The 13,945-nt window shown below is 38.6% G+C and overlaps 1 protein-coding gene and 1 non-coding gene across 18 annotated transcripts in view; both read right to left on the bottom strand.

Moving 5' to 3' along the window:
• Positions 1–13,945, bottom strand: part of CADPS (calcium dependent secretion activator) — a 427,320-nt gene that overhangs the window by 362,297 nt on the left and 51,078 nt on the right. The window lies entirely within an intron of this gene.
• LOC118908708 (small nucleolar RNA U13) lies at positions 6,682–6,785 on the bottom strand. Its single transcript, XR_005023311.1, has one exon. It is a non-coding gene; the product is annotated as a small nucleolar RNA U13 (small nucleolar RNA).

The following is a 13,945-nucleotide window of genomic DNA, read 5'->3' as shown; positions in this document are numbered from 1 at the left end:
CAGGAACCGACCGGAATCTGAGCACAGCCGCCCGGGCCAGACCCAAAGGCCGCTGCTGCCACACAGCTGTCTGGCACGGTCACCGCTAGCACGGAGGAGCACACCTGGTGTGCCTGCCACTCCCCGCAGGGCTCTGTGCTGCTCTGACGGACACCCCGCCTGCAACAGCTAAGGAGATTAACCCAGTGGCTGCTCCAGGAGTGCAGGTAGCCATCACAGGCAGCGGAGAAGGGCAAGGCATCCAGCAAGCAGGAAAGGACTTTCTTCTCTCAGCTGACACACCCACAACCTGCCTACAGCCACTGCTATCACCATGAAAAGGCAAAAAAATCTGGTCCAGACCAAGATAGTTACACCTGAGAAAGGATCTTCAGAGGCAGACCTAACCAGTCTCCCTGAAAAATAATTCAAAATAAAAATCATAAACATGCCGACAGAGCTGCAGAGAAACATGCAAGAGCTAAGGAATGAAGTCCGGAGGTAGATTACAGACGTCCTGAGGGAGATCACAGATGTCCAGAGGGAGATTACAGAAGTGAAACAAACTCTGGAAGGATTTATAAGCAGAATGGATAAGATGCAAGAGGCCATTGATGGAATAGAAACCAGAGAACAGGAACACATAGAAGCTGATGCAGAGAGAGATAAAAGGATCTCCAGGAATGAAACAATATTAAGAGAACTGTGTGACCAATCCAAAAGGAACAATATCTGCATTCTAGGGGTACCAGAGGAAGAAGAGAGATAAAAAGGGATAGAAAGTGTCTTTGAAGAAATAATTGCTGAGAACTTCCCCAAACTGGGGGAGGAAATAGTTGCTCTGACTACGGAGGCACATAGAACTCCTGAGACATGGGATCCAAAGAGGTCAACACCAAGAAACATAATAATTAAAATGGCAAAGGTCAAGGACAGGAACAGAGTATTAAAGGCAGCCAGAGAGAGTAAAAAGGTCACCTGCAAAGGAAAACCCATCAGGCTATCATCAGACTTCTCAACAGAAAACTCACAGGCCAGAAGGGAATGGCATGATAAATTTAATGCAAGGAAACAGAAGGGCCTTGAACCAAGGATACTGTATCCAGCACGATTATCATTTAAATATGAAGGAGGGATCAAACAATTCCCAGACAAGCAAAAGTCTAGGGAATTTGCCTCCCAGAAACCACCTCTACAGAGTATTTTAGAGGGACTGCTCTAGATGGGAGCACTCCTAAAAAGAGCACAGAACAAAACACCCAACATATGAAGAATGGAGGAGGAGGAAAAAGAAGGGAAAGAAATAATCATCAGACTGTGTTTATAACAGCTCAATAAGTGAGTGAGGTCAGACAGTAAGGTAGTAAACAAGCTAACCTTGAACCTTTGGTAACCACAAATCTAAAGCCTGCAATGGCAATAAGTACATATCTTTCAATTATCACCCTAAATGTAAATGGACTGAATGCACCAATCAAAAGACACAGAGTAATAGAATGGATAAAAAAGCAAGACCCATCTATATGCTGCTTAGAAGAGACTCACCTCAAACCCAAAGACATGCACAGATTAAAGGTCAAGGGTTGGAGAAAGATATTTCATGCAAACAACAGAGAGAAAAAAGCAGGTGCTGCAATACTAGTATCAGACAAAATAGACCTCAAAATAAAGAAAGTAACAAGAGACAAAGAAGGACATTACATAACGATAAAGGGCTCAGTCCAACAAGAGGATATAACCATTATAAACATATATGCACTCAATACAGGAGCACCAATATATGTGAAACAAATACTAACAGAATTAAAGGAGGAAACAGAATGCAGTGCATTCATTTTGGGAGACTTTAACACACCACTCACCCCAAAGGACAGATCCACCAGACAGAAAATAAGTACAGACACAGAGGCACTGAACAACAAGCTAGAACAGATGGACCTAATAGACATCTATAGAACTCTACATCCAAAAGCAACAGGATACACATTCTTCTCAAATGCACATGGAACATTCTCCAGAATAGACTACATACTAGGCCACAAAAAGAACCTCAGTAAATTCCAAAAGATTGAAATCCTACCAAACAACTTTTCAGACCACAAAGGTATAAAACTAGAAATAAATTGTACAAAGAAAGCAAAATGGCTCACAAACACATGGAGGCTTAACAACATGCTCCTAAATAATCAATGGATCAATGACCAAATTAAAATGGAGATGCAGCAATCTATGGAAACAAATGACAACAATAACACAAAGCCCCAACTTCTGTGGGACGCAGCAAAAGCAGTCTTAAGAGGAAAGTATACAGCAATTCAGGCATATTTAAAGAAGGAAGAACAATCCCAAATGAATGGTCTAATGTCACAATTATCGAAATTGGAAAAAGAAGAACAAATGAGTCCTAAGGTCAGCAGACGGAGGGACATAATAAAGATCAGAGAAGAAATAAATAAAATTGAGAAGAATAAAACAATAGAAAAAATCAATGAAACCAAGAGCTGGTTCTTCGAGAAAATAAACAAAATAGATAAGCCTCTAGCCAGACTTATTAAGAGAAAAAGAGAGTCAACACGCATCAACAGAATTAGAAACGAGAAAGGAAAAATCATGACAGACCCCACAGAAATACAAAGAATTATTAGAGAATACTATGAAAACCTATATGCTAACAAGCTGAAAAACCTAGGAGAAATGGACAACTTCTTAGAAAAATACAACCTTCCTAGACTGACCCAGAAAGAAACAGAAAATCTAAACAGACCAATTACCAGCAACGAAATTGAATCGGTAATCAAAAAACTACCCAAGAACAAAACCCCGGGCCAGATGGATTTACCTTGGAATTTTATCAAACATACAGAGAAGACATAACACCCATTCTCCTTAAAGTTTTCCAAAAAACAGAAGAGGAGGGAATACTCCCAAATTCATTCTATGAAGCCAACATCACCCTAGTACCAAAACCAGGCAAAGACTCCACCAAAAAAGAAAACTACAGACCAATATCTGTGATGAACTTAGATGCAAAAATACTCAACAAAATATTAGCAAACCGAATTCAAAAATACATCAGGAGGATCATACACCATGACCAAGTGGGATTCATCCCAGGGATGCAAGGATGGTACAACATTCAAAAACCCATCAACATCATCCACCACATCAACAAAAAGGACAAAAACCACATGATCATCTCCATAGATGCTGAAAAAGCATTTGACAAAATTCAACATCCATTCATGATAAAAACTCTCAACAAAATGGGCATAGAGGGCAAGTACCTCAACATAATAAAGGCCATATATGATAAACCCACAGCTAACATCATACCAAACAGCGAGAAGCTGAAAGCTTTTCCTCTAAGATCGGGAACAAGACAGGGATGCCCACTCTCCCCGCTGTTATTCAACATGGTACTGGAGGTCTTAGCTGTGGCAATCAGACAAAACAAAGAAATACAAGGAATCCAGATTGGTAAAGAAGAACTCAAACTGTTACTATTTGCAGATGACATGATATTGTACATAAAAAACCCTAAAGACTACACCCCAAAACTACTAGAACTAATATCGGAATTCAGCAAAGTTGCAGGATACAAAATTAACACACAGAAATCTGTCGCTTTCCTATACACTAACAATGAACTTATAGAAAGATAAATCAGGAAAACAATTCCACTCACAATAGCATCAAAAAGAATAAAATACCTAGGAATAAACCTAACCAAGGATGTGAAAGACCTATACCCTGAAAACTACAAGACACTCTTTAGAGAAATTAAAGAGGTCACTAACAAATGGAAACTCATCTCATGCTCCTGGCTAGGAAGAATTAATGTCGTCAAAATGGCCATCCTGCCCAAAGCAATATACAGTTTTGATGCAATCCCTATCAGATTACCAACAGCATTCTTCAATGAACTGGAACAAATAGTTCATAAATTCATATGGAACCATCAAAGACCCCGAATATCCAATGCAATCCTGAGAAGGAAGAATAAAGTAGGGGGGATCTCACTCCCCAACTTCAAGCTCTACTACAAAGCCACAGTAATCAAGACAATTTGGTACTGGCACAAGAACAGAGCCACAGACCAGTGGAACAGAATATAGACTCCTGACATTAACCCAAATATATACAGCCAATTAATATTTGGTAAAGGAGCCATGGACATACAATGGGGAAATGACAGTCTCTTCAACAGATGGTGCTGGCAGAACTGGAGAGCTATATGTAAGAGAATGAAACTGGATCACTCTCTAATCAATACACAAAAGTAAACTCCAAATGGATCAAAGACCTGAATGTAAGTCATGAAACCATAAAACTCTTAGGAAAAAACAGGCAAAAATCTCATGGACATAAACATGAGTGACTTCTTCATGAACATATTTCCCTGGGCAAGTGAAACAAAGGCAAAAATGAACAAGTGGGACTATATCAAGCTAAAAAGCTTCTGTAAAGCAAAGGACACCATCAATAGAACAAAGAGGTATCCTACAGTGTGGGAGAACATATTCATAAATGACAGATCCGATAAAGGATTGACATCCAAAATATATAAAGAACTCACATGCCTCAACAAACAAAAAGCAAATAATCCAATTAAAAAATGGGCAGAGGAGCTGAATAGACAGTTCTCTAAAGAAGAAATCCAGATGGCCAACAACCACATGAAAAGATGCTCCACATCGCTAATCATCAGAGAAATGCAAATTAAAACCAGAATGAGATATCACCTCACACCAGTAAGGCTCGCCATCATCGAAGACAAATAACAACAAATGTTGGCGAGGTTGTGGAGAAAGGGGAACCCTCCTACACTGCTGGTGGGAATGTAAACTAGTTCAACCATTGTGGAAAGCAGTATGGAGGTTCCTCAGAATGCTCAAAATAGAAATACCATTTGACCCAGGAATTCCACTTCTAGGAATTTACCCCAAGAATGCAGTACTCCAGTTTGAAAAAGACAGATGCACCCCTATGTTTATCGCTGCACTGTTTACAATAGCCAAGATATGGAAGCAACCTAAGTGTCCATCAGTAGATGAATGGATAAAGAAGATGTGGTACATATACACTATGGAATATTACGCAGCCATAAGAAAAAAACAGATCCTACCATTCACAACAACATGGATGGAGCTAGAGGGTATTATGCTCAGTGAAATAAGCCAGGCGGAGAAAGACAAGTACCAAATGATTTCACTCATATGTGGAGTATAAGAACAAAGGAAAACTGAAGGAACAAAACAGCAGCAGAATCACAGAACCCAAGAATGGACTAACAGTTACCAAAGGGAAAGGGACTGGGGAGGATGGGAGGGAGGGGAGGATAAGGGTGGGGAAAAAGAAAGGAGGCATTACGATTAGCATGTATAGTGCGTGGGGGGCACGGGGAGGGCTGTGCAACACAGAGAAGACAAGTAGTGATTTTACAGCATTTTACTACGCAGATGGACAGTGACTGTGAAGGGGTGTGGGGTGGGGACTTGGTGAAGGGGGGAACCTAGTAAACATAATGTTCTTTCTGTAACTGTAGATTAATGATACAAAAAAAAGTCCTACATTACAGAGACTTGCTTTAATTCTGCCCTATCCTCCTAAGCTCAACTCAAGGCTCACCCAGCTCTTCCTGATATTCCTATGCCACCTAATGTCTTTGCCAAGCAACTGAACAATTGCATCATCACTGTAATCAGTAATTCACAATTCTTTCATGCAAAGGACTAATGCTTATTAAATGCTCATTAGTTGATTTTTGTTGCAAAGTATCTTTCTCTCTATACTGAATTACCTCTGAGTGTCATACATCAAGCAAATTAATTTATAACCTGTTAAAAAAGAGACAAGAGATCCAAAATGGAAGCCTTGTGCTAAGTCCCATGTCAGCAAATCAAGGCGTAGTACCTAATTGTAGTTTCAGCCCCTCCCAGGAATGTAACCTTTAATAGTGTAGAACAACCTGGTCAGCACTATGGAGTTAATCTGCCTGACAGACCCCAGGGAAGAACCTTGACTGAAACAATCCACTCTTTGCTAGAATAACTTCTTCATCCCACCTCCTTCTGCCTGTAGAAGTCTTCTATTCTATTCATGTAGCTCCTCAGAGTTCCTTTCTGTCTGCGGGTGAAATGCTGCCTGACTCATGAATCATTGACTATACTAATAAAACCTTCAAATTTACTCAGCTGGATTTTGTTTTTATTTTAACAAACTTTAAAAAATCAAAAGGGACATTATGTTGGAGTTTGAATTAAACTTTTAAACTGTTATATTTTTGCTTTACTGTTTTAAAATTGTCTTCTATTTACCAAAATCTCCTCCAATGGCCTGAATGTCTCTAATCTACCTAAATCTCCAAAGGATTAAATAACATGTTAATCCTATGAAAAATTATATATGAAATCAAAACTCAGACATTAAAAATTTGTTTTCATTCTAAAAACATTTTTACATGATAATGTCAAATGAAAAAGACAGGATACATAATTATATAAATATACTATGAACTGAACTATGAAAGAATAGTATTCAAAACATTTGGAAGGAATACATAAAAATGCAAACATATTTTTGTTTGTTGGTGGGAACACAGGTGATTTTAAACTTATTTGTGTACACTTCTTTCTATGAGTACATTTTATATAATAAGCATAATTTTACTGTATAATCAGATAAATGTCACTTTTTTTTTCAAGTCAGAATGGTAACGTACCAACGTTGCAAAAAAGCTTGAGCGAGACACACATCACGCAAACGTGTGAACACCCAATCATCATGCTTATGTACTACAAAAGGATTGATAAATGTCACTTTCTAAAAGTCTTTTTGCATTTGTAAGTTGGCCTTCAGCTGTGAGATGATGATGCCCAGGCAGCCTAGCTAATACGAGCAAGGTTTTCTCACTAGTGAATATCGGAACTGAAGTTTGGACCCAGAAACTGTCACTTTTTAGAAATGACTCCTTCCTGCTAGAAAATGCGTTAACAAAAAGCCGTCTTTTATATTCTGAATCAGTGTATAGATGCCATCACACAACAAGCCTTTCAGTTTTGGATATACCTGTGATCTCATTTTAAAGACAGCAGACACAACTGGTGTGTGCTTCAGGCCACACTTGCTGTTTAGATTTACAGTATTTTGCTAGTGACTCACAGGAGCAATTAAGCGGTTTAAAATGTACCCTCTCCATCATTTGAAAAACACACACACGCCCTTTTAGGAAACAGATGTTGGACCCCTTTCTGAACTTTAAGAGATTGAGTGGGCTCTCTGTGTGAGACAGCCTCAAGGCATCAGCCAAACACTTGGTTCTGCTGGCAACAGATTTATGCATAAATATGCAAGACCCCTTTCCCAGAACACTCTTGGTCTGTTACCTTCCTGATCTTCTGACTTCCGGCAGAAATTAAGCCAGCTGTACTCTGGGGACAAAAACGGGAGTAGAAGGGCATTGATCCGAAGTGTCTAAAGCAGGTCATACCCAGAATGCCTGCCCTGTCTGCCCAGTCCGCTTTCCATACACTCACTGCTCTCTTGTCTCTCTTCTATTTGACTCTAAGCTCCTTTCCAGCAAATCCTGGGCTGTTTATCACTAAATCACCATCCTTTGCTTTGCCTCATTGCCAGTACACAGAAGCTCAATGAATGAATGACACATGTGGGACTTTTATCTTTAACCAGAGGTATGGGTGTGTAATATGTTTTTCTTATCTCTGTACACAATTGACATTTACTAAATGTCTATTAAAGCTATGATAAAAACTATAAAATAACAAGGTAAAAGATAGTTGCAACCAAATGAAGCCACTTATACCATAGAAACTGTGGGTCGATGTAGAAAATAAGTACTTAAAAGTAAGCACATCTAACAAACTTATTTTTCAAATTCTGCTGAACTCATTGTTTTCTGGGGCAAAACACCAGTCTGTGGAAGGCAATATGAAGATATAAAAGCACAATAGAAATGTAATGGGAGCCATAGATGCAATTTTAGATTTTCTAGCAGCTGCCTTGATAAGGTGAAATAGATGTAATCAATTTCAATAATATATTTAACTCAATATACCTATAATATTATCACTTAAAATGTAGTCAATAAAAGAAGTTAGGCATGAGATAATTTTGTGTGTTTATTTTATGATACTTCTAAATCTGTGTGTATTTTACATGGACAGCACAAGTTTATAACATTGCAAAGACTAATCAAATCTCAGGAAGAAGTTACACTGTGGGAGAATCTACACTACAGTTGTTCTCAAGTTTACAATTCCTTTGAAACTGGCAAGCCATATTCTGAAAATGCCAGTGTGAATTTATTACTGCAAGAACATGTTTCAAATGCAGCTGGGGTATACTGCTTTGCAATCATTAGGGATTATCTCCATAAAACTTAACTGTTGAGCACAGAGAGTACCCATCTCTTCCTCTCAACTGTTTTCATTACTTTAAAGATCAAAGCAATTAGTTGGAGATATGAATCACTAAACAAATTTTAACATTTTAAAAGCAAACTCAATTCTGAGGGCTCCACAGAGACACAAACTTCCTAAAACGGATCTTGCTTCACTTGAGTCTTCTTTTTTCTTTTAGGTCCCTGCCTTTGGCAGAGCTAGTCAACCCTTTTGAAACTAGGTTCTCTCTTTCTTGAAGATGTATACAGTTTTTCTAAAAACTTAAATATCTGTTTCTTAGATTTTTGTGAGACTACAGTTTTTAAGACAAATGGAGACAAAATACGTATGCATATATTCACCAAAAGATATGTATGAGATTGATTATAGCAACATGAATTGTAACCACCCCAAACTGCAAAAAAAAGAAATGTCCATCACCATTAGAATGGATGAAAAATTATGGCACAGTCAACGGAATATACACACAATGAAAATGAATCAATTACTGCTACATGCAACAGCACAGACGAACCTCACAAATATATTAGTGGCTAAAAAGAGCCAGACACCAGAGACATCACACTATGATTCCATTTATATAAAGTTCTAAAACAGTGTTAAAATTCAAAACAGTGGTGATTCTTGGTGGGGGAAGGGACTTTGAGAGGGCTGTGGGGTACAGGTAACATCCTGCTTCTTCATCTGGGTGCAGATTACATAGGTGAGGACAAGTAAGGTCTGTGCAGTTTTCTGTATATTCAGTATAACTGGTTACATGAGAAAGTTCTAAGCTTGGCATCATAACCTCCTGCCTCACATATTTCTATTAAAGATTGGTCACTTTACTGGTGGTTACCATCGGGGAGGGATTGGGCTGGGTGGGTGGGGAGGCTGAGGGGGACAAAGGGGCGAAACATTCTCCATCATGATGTAAATGGGTCACGGGGATGGTAGTACAGCTGGAGAATACAGCCAGTGACTCTGTAACATCTTCCTGTGTTGGCAGATAGTAACCACACTAGTGGGGTGAGGATTTAATAATGAGGGTAACTGTTGAACCACTGTGTTGTATACTTGAAACCAATGTGTTGTATATCAATGGTACTTCGGTTAAAAAAAAAGATTGTTCATTTTATTCTGCCTCATGATTCTGCCTTTCTGAATTTCTAAGTAAGCTGAGATAAACAACTGATACTGCTTTTATGTAAAAGACATTTATTTCCCTCTGTGTGTGTATGTCTGTTCTTTCAGTCTCTCTGTCTATTCTTTTTCAGGTGAACAAATTCACTGAAAAAGGAGAAATGAATAAGGAATGACAAAACTTCTCTGAATTAGAGCAGCTAAGGACTGTCTCTGAAACCTTCAAGCAAATCTTTCCATGATAATGTAGGGAACTTGAATAGTTAAAATATTTATTATCAGTTTCTCATTTCATCTTTCCATCTGAGCTGGAAGAGAGATTGATTTTTCTCCTCTCATCGAGCTCCCATGGAGAGTGACTATGGAAGATGGATATAGTTTTATGAAACTATAAATTAACAGTTGATGATAGAGAGTCTAACACTGTCTTGTTAAGAACACATTAACCTTGTTAATAAAAGCATATTTATAAGAAATACAGGTATGGCCAAATAGACAAAAAGAAATATTTCATACACAAAGCCTATGTATGTGTGTGTGTGTATTTCCCATAAATATATATATATATATATATATATATTTGGAAAAAATCCTTTCCCATTTCAACCCTTTCTGGAATAGTGCCTCTTCAGGAAAAGGGCAATCTAGCTACAGGCTTTGGATGAAGTCCTCAAGGGAGTGACTACTCTGGGCTTAGAGGATGCCCCCCATTCTCCACTCCCAGCCATCTTCAAATAAATTTGGTTACAAAGGTGGTCATTTTGTTAGTTTCCGGCTTCCACAGAAGTAACTTGTGTTAAAATAACCTCATTTCAAAGTATCAAATAGAAACTATAGCAGAGAACTTTAAAAAAAAAAATCCATTTGCAGCCTAGGACAACCACAGAGAACATTCATTACTCCAGGGGAGAAAAAGGAAGAACTTTCCCTTTGATAGCAAGTTAAAAATAATAATAATAATAAAATAAAAATCAGGCATGTCTAAATGAAACTTTCTTGACACTCCTGGATAAGATGATACTGCAATCTGGAGAAAACTGCCTTAGTGAAGAAAAGTATGAACCTGTACATTCAGAAAACCTCATGGTTTTACAGAAGAGTTTTTAAAATGTAGTTTCTCAGTTGCCTCCTTAGCGCAGTAGGCAGCGCATCAGTCTCATAATCTAAAATGTAGTTTCTCCTGGAGAAAACCAAACAGAGCTGACACAGTCATCACTCCTTTCATATTTCAGCATCCTGCACAAATCCCCTCACCTCCCACATCTTCACAGTCTGCAGTGACAAGGATAATGGAAATCTGCTAGGGACCCAGAAGCTACATCAAAGCTCAGGCTTTCCTCAACCTTATCCTTCATCAAAATGTTCCAGCCAGAGTTGCAAATGAAGTGAGGCATCTGGGTTGAACTTTTCTTGGCCTTTTTCAAACTTGACCTAGTAGAAATAACATGAAATGGTCCAAGGCCAGGAAATAAAAACAAAGGCAGTTGAGGTCCCTGAAACAAAAATCATCTAGAGTCTCAGGATCTGAACATCTTCTTTCCATAGGATTTAAAACATCTCCTCTCACTTACATGAAGAATCAGAAGCTGGCTGATGAGCCTCTTTAAACATCGGGATAACAGACTATTTGATAATGCATAATTTGTTTGCTTTTGCTCTCTAGCTAACTTTAGAACCTCAGATCTTAAAAGGTCAACTAAACAGTAATTGAAAAGGGTTCTTTCTTGCCCAGGGACGGTGGGCATCACAAATCCGCTACATCCTGCTTTCCTAGGGAGCAGGGAAAGACCTCGGTATGACCCTCCAGGAAACCACACCTGCACTTTCATGTGAGATGCAATCTACCTGCCATCATTGTATTAACTTATTAAGGCCGTAGGGCTCCCTGGAAAAAAAGAAATAATCTACTGGCACATTTTCAGATGGCTAAGCTTATAGAAACTTTTTGATTCCTTGCATCCCATGAGTCTTTAGCCCTTTAAACCCCTGTAACCATGAACCAAAGGTCAAAACAACTTCTGAGTCAGAGATTTCCTTTAAAGAGAGCATGTCTAGAGTTCATTAAATAAGTGGGTGGAATTCTTTTTTTAACATTCTCTCTTGAGGGTAAATAGAACTCCTCAAGCAGATAGCTTGTTCAATATATTCTGTGAATCAGGATGAAGGTTTAAGGAATTGTTGAGTAGAAGCCTAATATCTGGGGTGAGGAAGGATGCCGGCTAGACTAATTGGTATGATATAAACAACAAAAGGTTCAAGTTGTTTCAAAACCAATTTTACTTAGAAAAAAATGCAAGTTGCATATAGGCTTTCGAGTTCAAATGTCTACCCCATTTCCTTTTAAGGTAGGAAAAACAGGATGTGGTTCAGGTCGCAGCAACAAATGGACTCAAGGGTCCTTTAATAGCTATAATAATATCTTACATGCAACCCACATTTACTTTAAATGATGGCATTCTACCTAGGAATTTTGTAGCTCAAGTTTGATGTTAAAATACAGTGTCAAGATCAGAGTGAGAAGGAAATGACACACTGGGGATTATTTTTCAAATGTTCCCCTTGACAATTTAAAATAATAACAATGGAAAAATCTCAATTTATGGCTCCTCAGAACAGCTGAAGTCTTAGCAAACTAACATCTTACCCATTGATGCATGGTGCTCAAATCTGTATGCACCTCAGAGTCACAAGGGGACCCACACTAGACCTACTGTGTCAAAATCTCACGAAAAGCTAAGCTAGGAACAGCACTCTTACAAATGAATAATAGAAAGTCCAACAATCCAGTTTTTAAAATAGACAAAAGATTTGAATAGACACTTCACGAATGAAGATGTACAAGTGGCCAATAAGCACATTAAAAAGTGTTCAACACCATTATTCATCAGGAAAATGAAAATGAAACTATAATAAGGACACTACAAACCTATTTGCATAGCCAAAAATGAAGTCATCTGACCAATGTTGGAGAGGACGCAAAGCAATCATTGCTCTCATACACTGCTGGCAGGCGTGTAAAATGATAACAGCCATTTTGCATAATGGTTTGGCAGATAAGATAAACGCATATCTACCTTACAAGCCTGCAAAGTCATTCCTAGCTATTTGTCCCAAAGAAATGAAATCATGTATCCAAACAAAAACTCGTATGGAATGTACACAGCAACTTTATTCATCATAGATAAAAACTGGGAAGAATCCACATGTCCACCAAAAGGAGAATAGCTACATAAATTGGGTTATAGGCCCACAGCAGACAAGTACTCAGCCCTCAACAAGAGCAAACTACCAATACACACAACATAGCTGAACCTCAAGAGCATGACTCTGGGTGGAAAAGAAAAGATACAAAAGACCACACACTGTATGTATTCATTTATATGAAGTTTTAGAACAGAAAAAATGATTTTTGGTGAGAGAGGAGAGCAGTGATTGGCTCCAGGGGATGGGGGTGGGGGTGGGTGGGCAGGGACTGTGAAAGGAACTAAGAATTCTCTAAGGTGATGGAAATTCTCTGTATTTTGATAGCTGTATGGGTTACATGGGTGAACATTCTTGTCAAAATTAATTGAAATGTCCACTTTGCATCTGACTGGATGTAAATTATGCTTCAATAAAATAATATTAAATGGAAAAATTTTTCCCAGACATATTTACAGTGTGATTCTTTATAAATCACTATAGTAGAAGATATATATAAAAAAAATCATTTCAAAATGATTTTCATTTCTTTTGCTAAGACTCCAAGAATTAATGATCTTAACATTTTATGGAAGCAAGGGCTGGAGTTAGAGTTAAAGTAATGACTCTGTGTGTATGTATGTGCATGCGTGTGTATGCATGTGTTACAGTAAAGGTTGGTTCAGTGGGTCTGTGATATTCAAAGCACATTCCAAAAATGGCCCCCTTCATCAGCTCCTGGGAGATAACTTCTAAGCCCTTGGAATATCCTGCCTGACAGAGTGCTCATGTTTGCCTGGGCCTTGGACTATACCAGATTATACTAACAGTGTGATTAACGGTGGGAGCTTTGGGCCAAGCCGTATCAGCTTGACCTCCGGAAGGAATGAAGACTGAGTGATCAACACCAGCCATATGGGTGTTCCAGGCCTATGCAAGTGACCCCTAATAAAAACCTTGGACCTCAGGCTCCAGAGCGATTTCCTGGTTGGCAGTATTCTGCATGTGCTGTCATTCACTGTTGCTGAGAGAAGGAAGTGCTGTCCCTGTGACTCCACTGGAAGAGCATAGCTGGAAGTTTGTGCCTGAGCTCTCTTGGATTCCACTCTCTGCACCACTTTCCTTAGCTGATTTTAATCTTCCTCGTTTTGCTATAATAACTGTAACCATGAGTGTAACAACTTTTCTGTTTTTTTTAGTTATTCTAGTGGATCATTGAACTTGAAGGTGGTCTTGGGGACCCC

The sequence above is a fragment of the Manis pentadactyla genome, chromosome 1 (genome assembly GCF_030020395.1).
Source record: "Manis pentadactyla isolate mManPen7 chromosome 1, mManPen7.hap1, whole genome shotgun sequence".
NCBI classification, from domain to species: domain Eukaryota; kingdom Metazoa; phylum Chordata; class Mammalia; order Pholidota; family Manidae; genus Manis; species Manis pentadactyla.
Note: the sequence above shows the minus strand (reverse complement) of the source record. Positions and strands in the feature narration are given on the sequence as shown.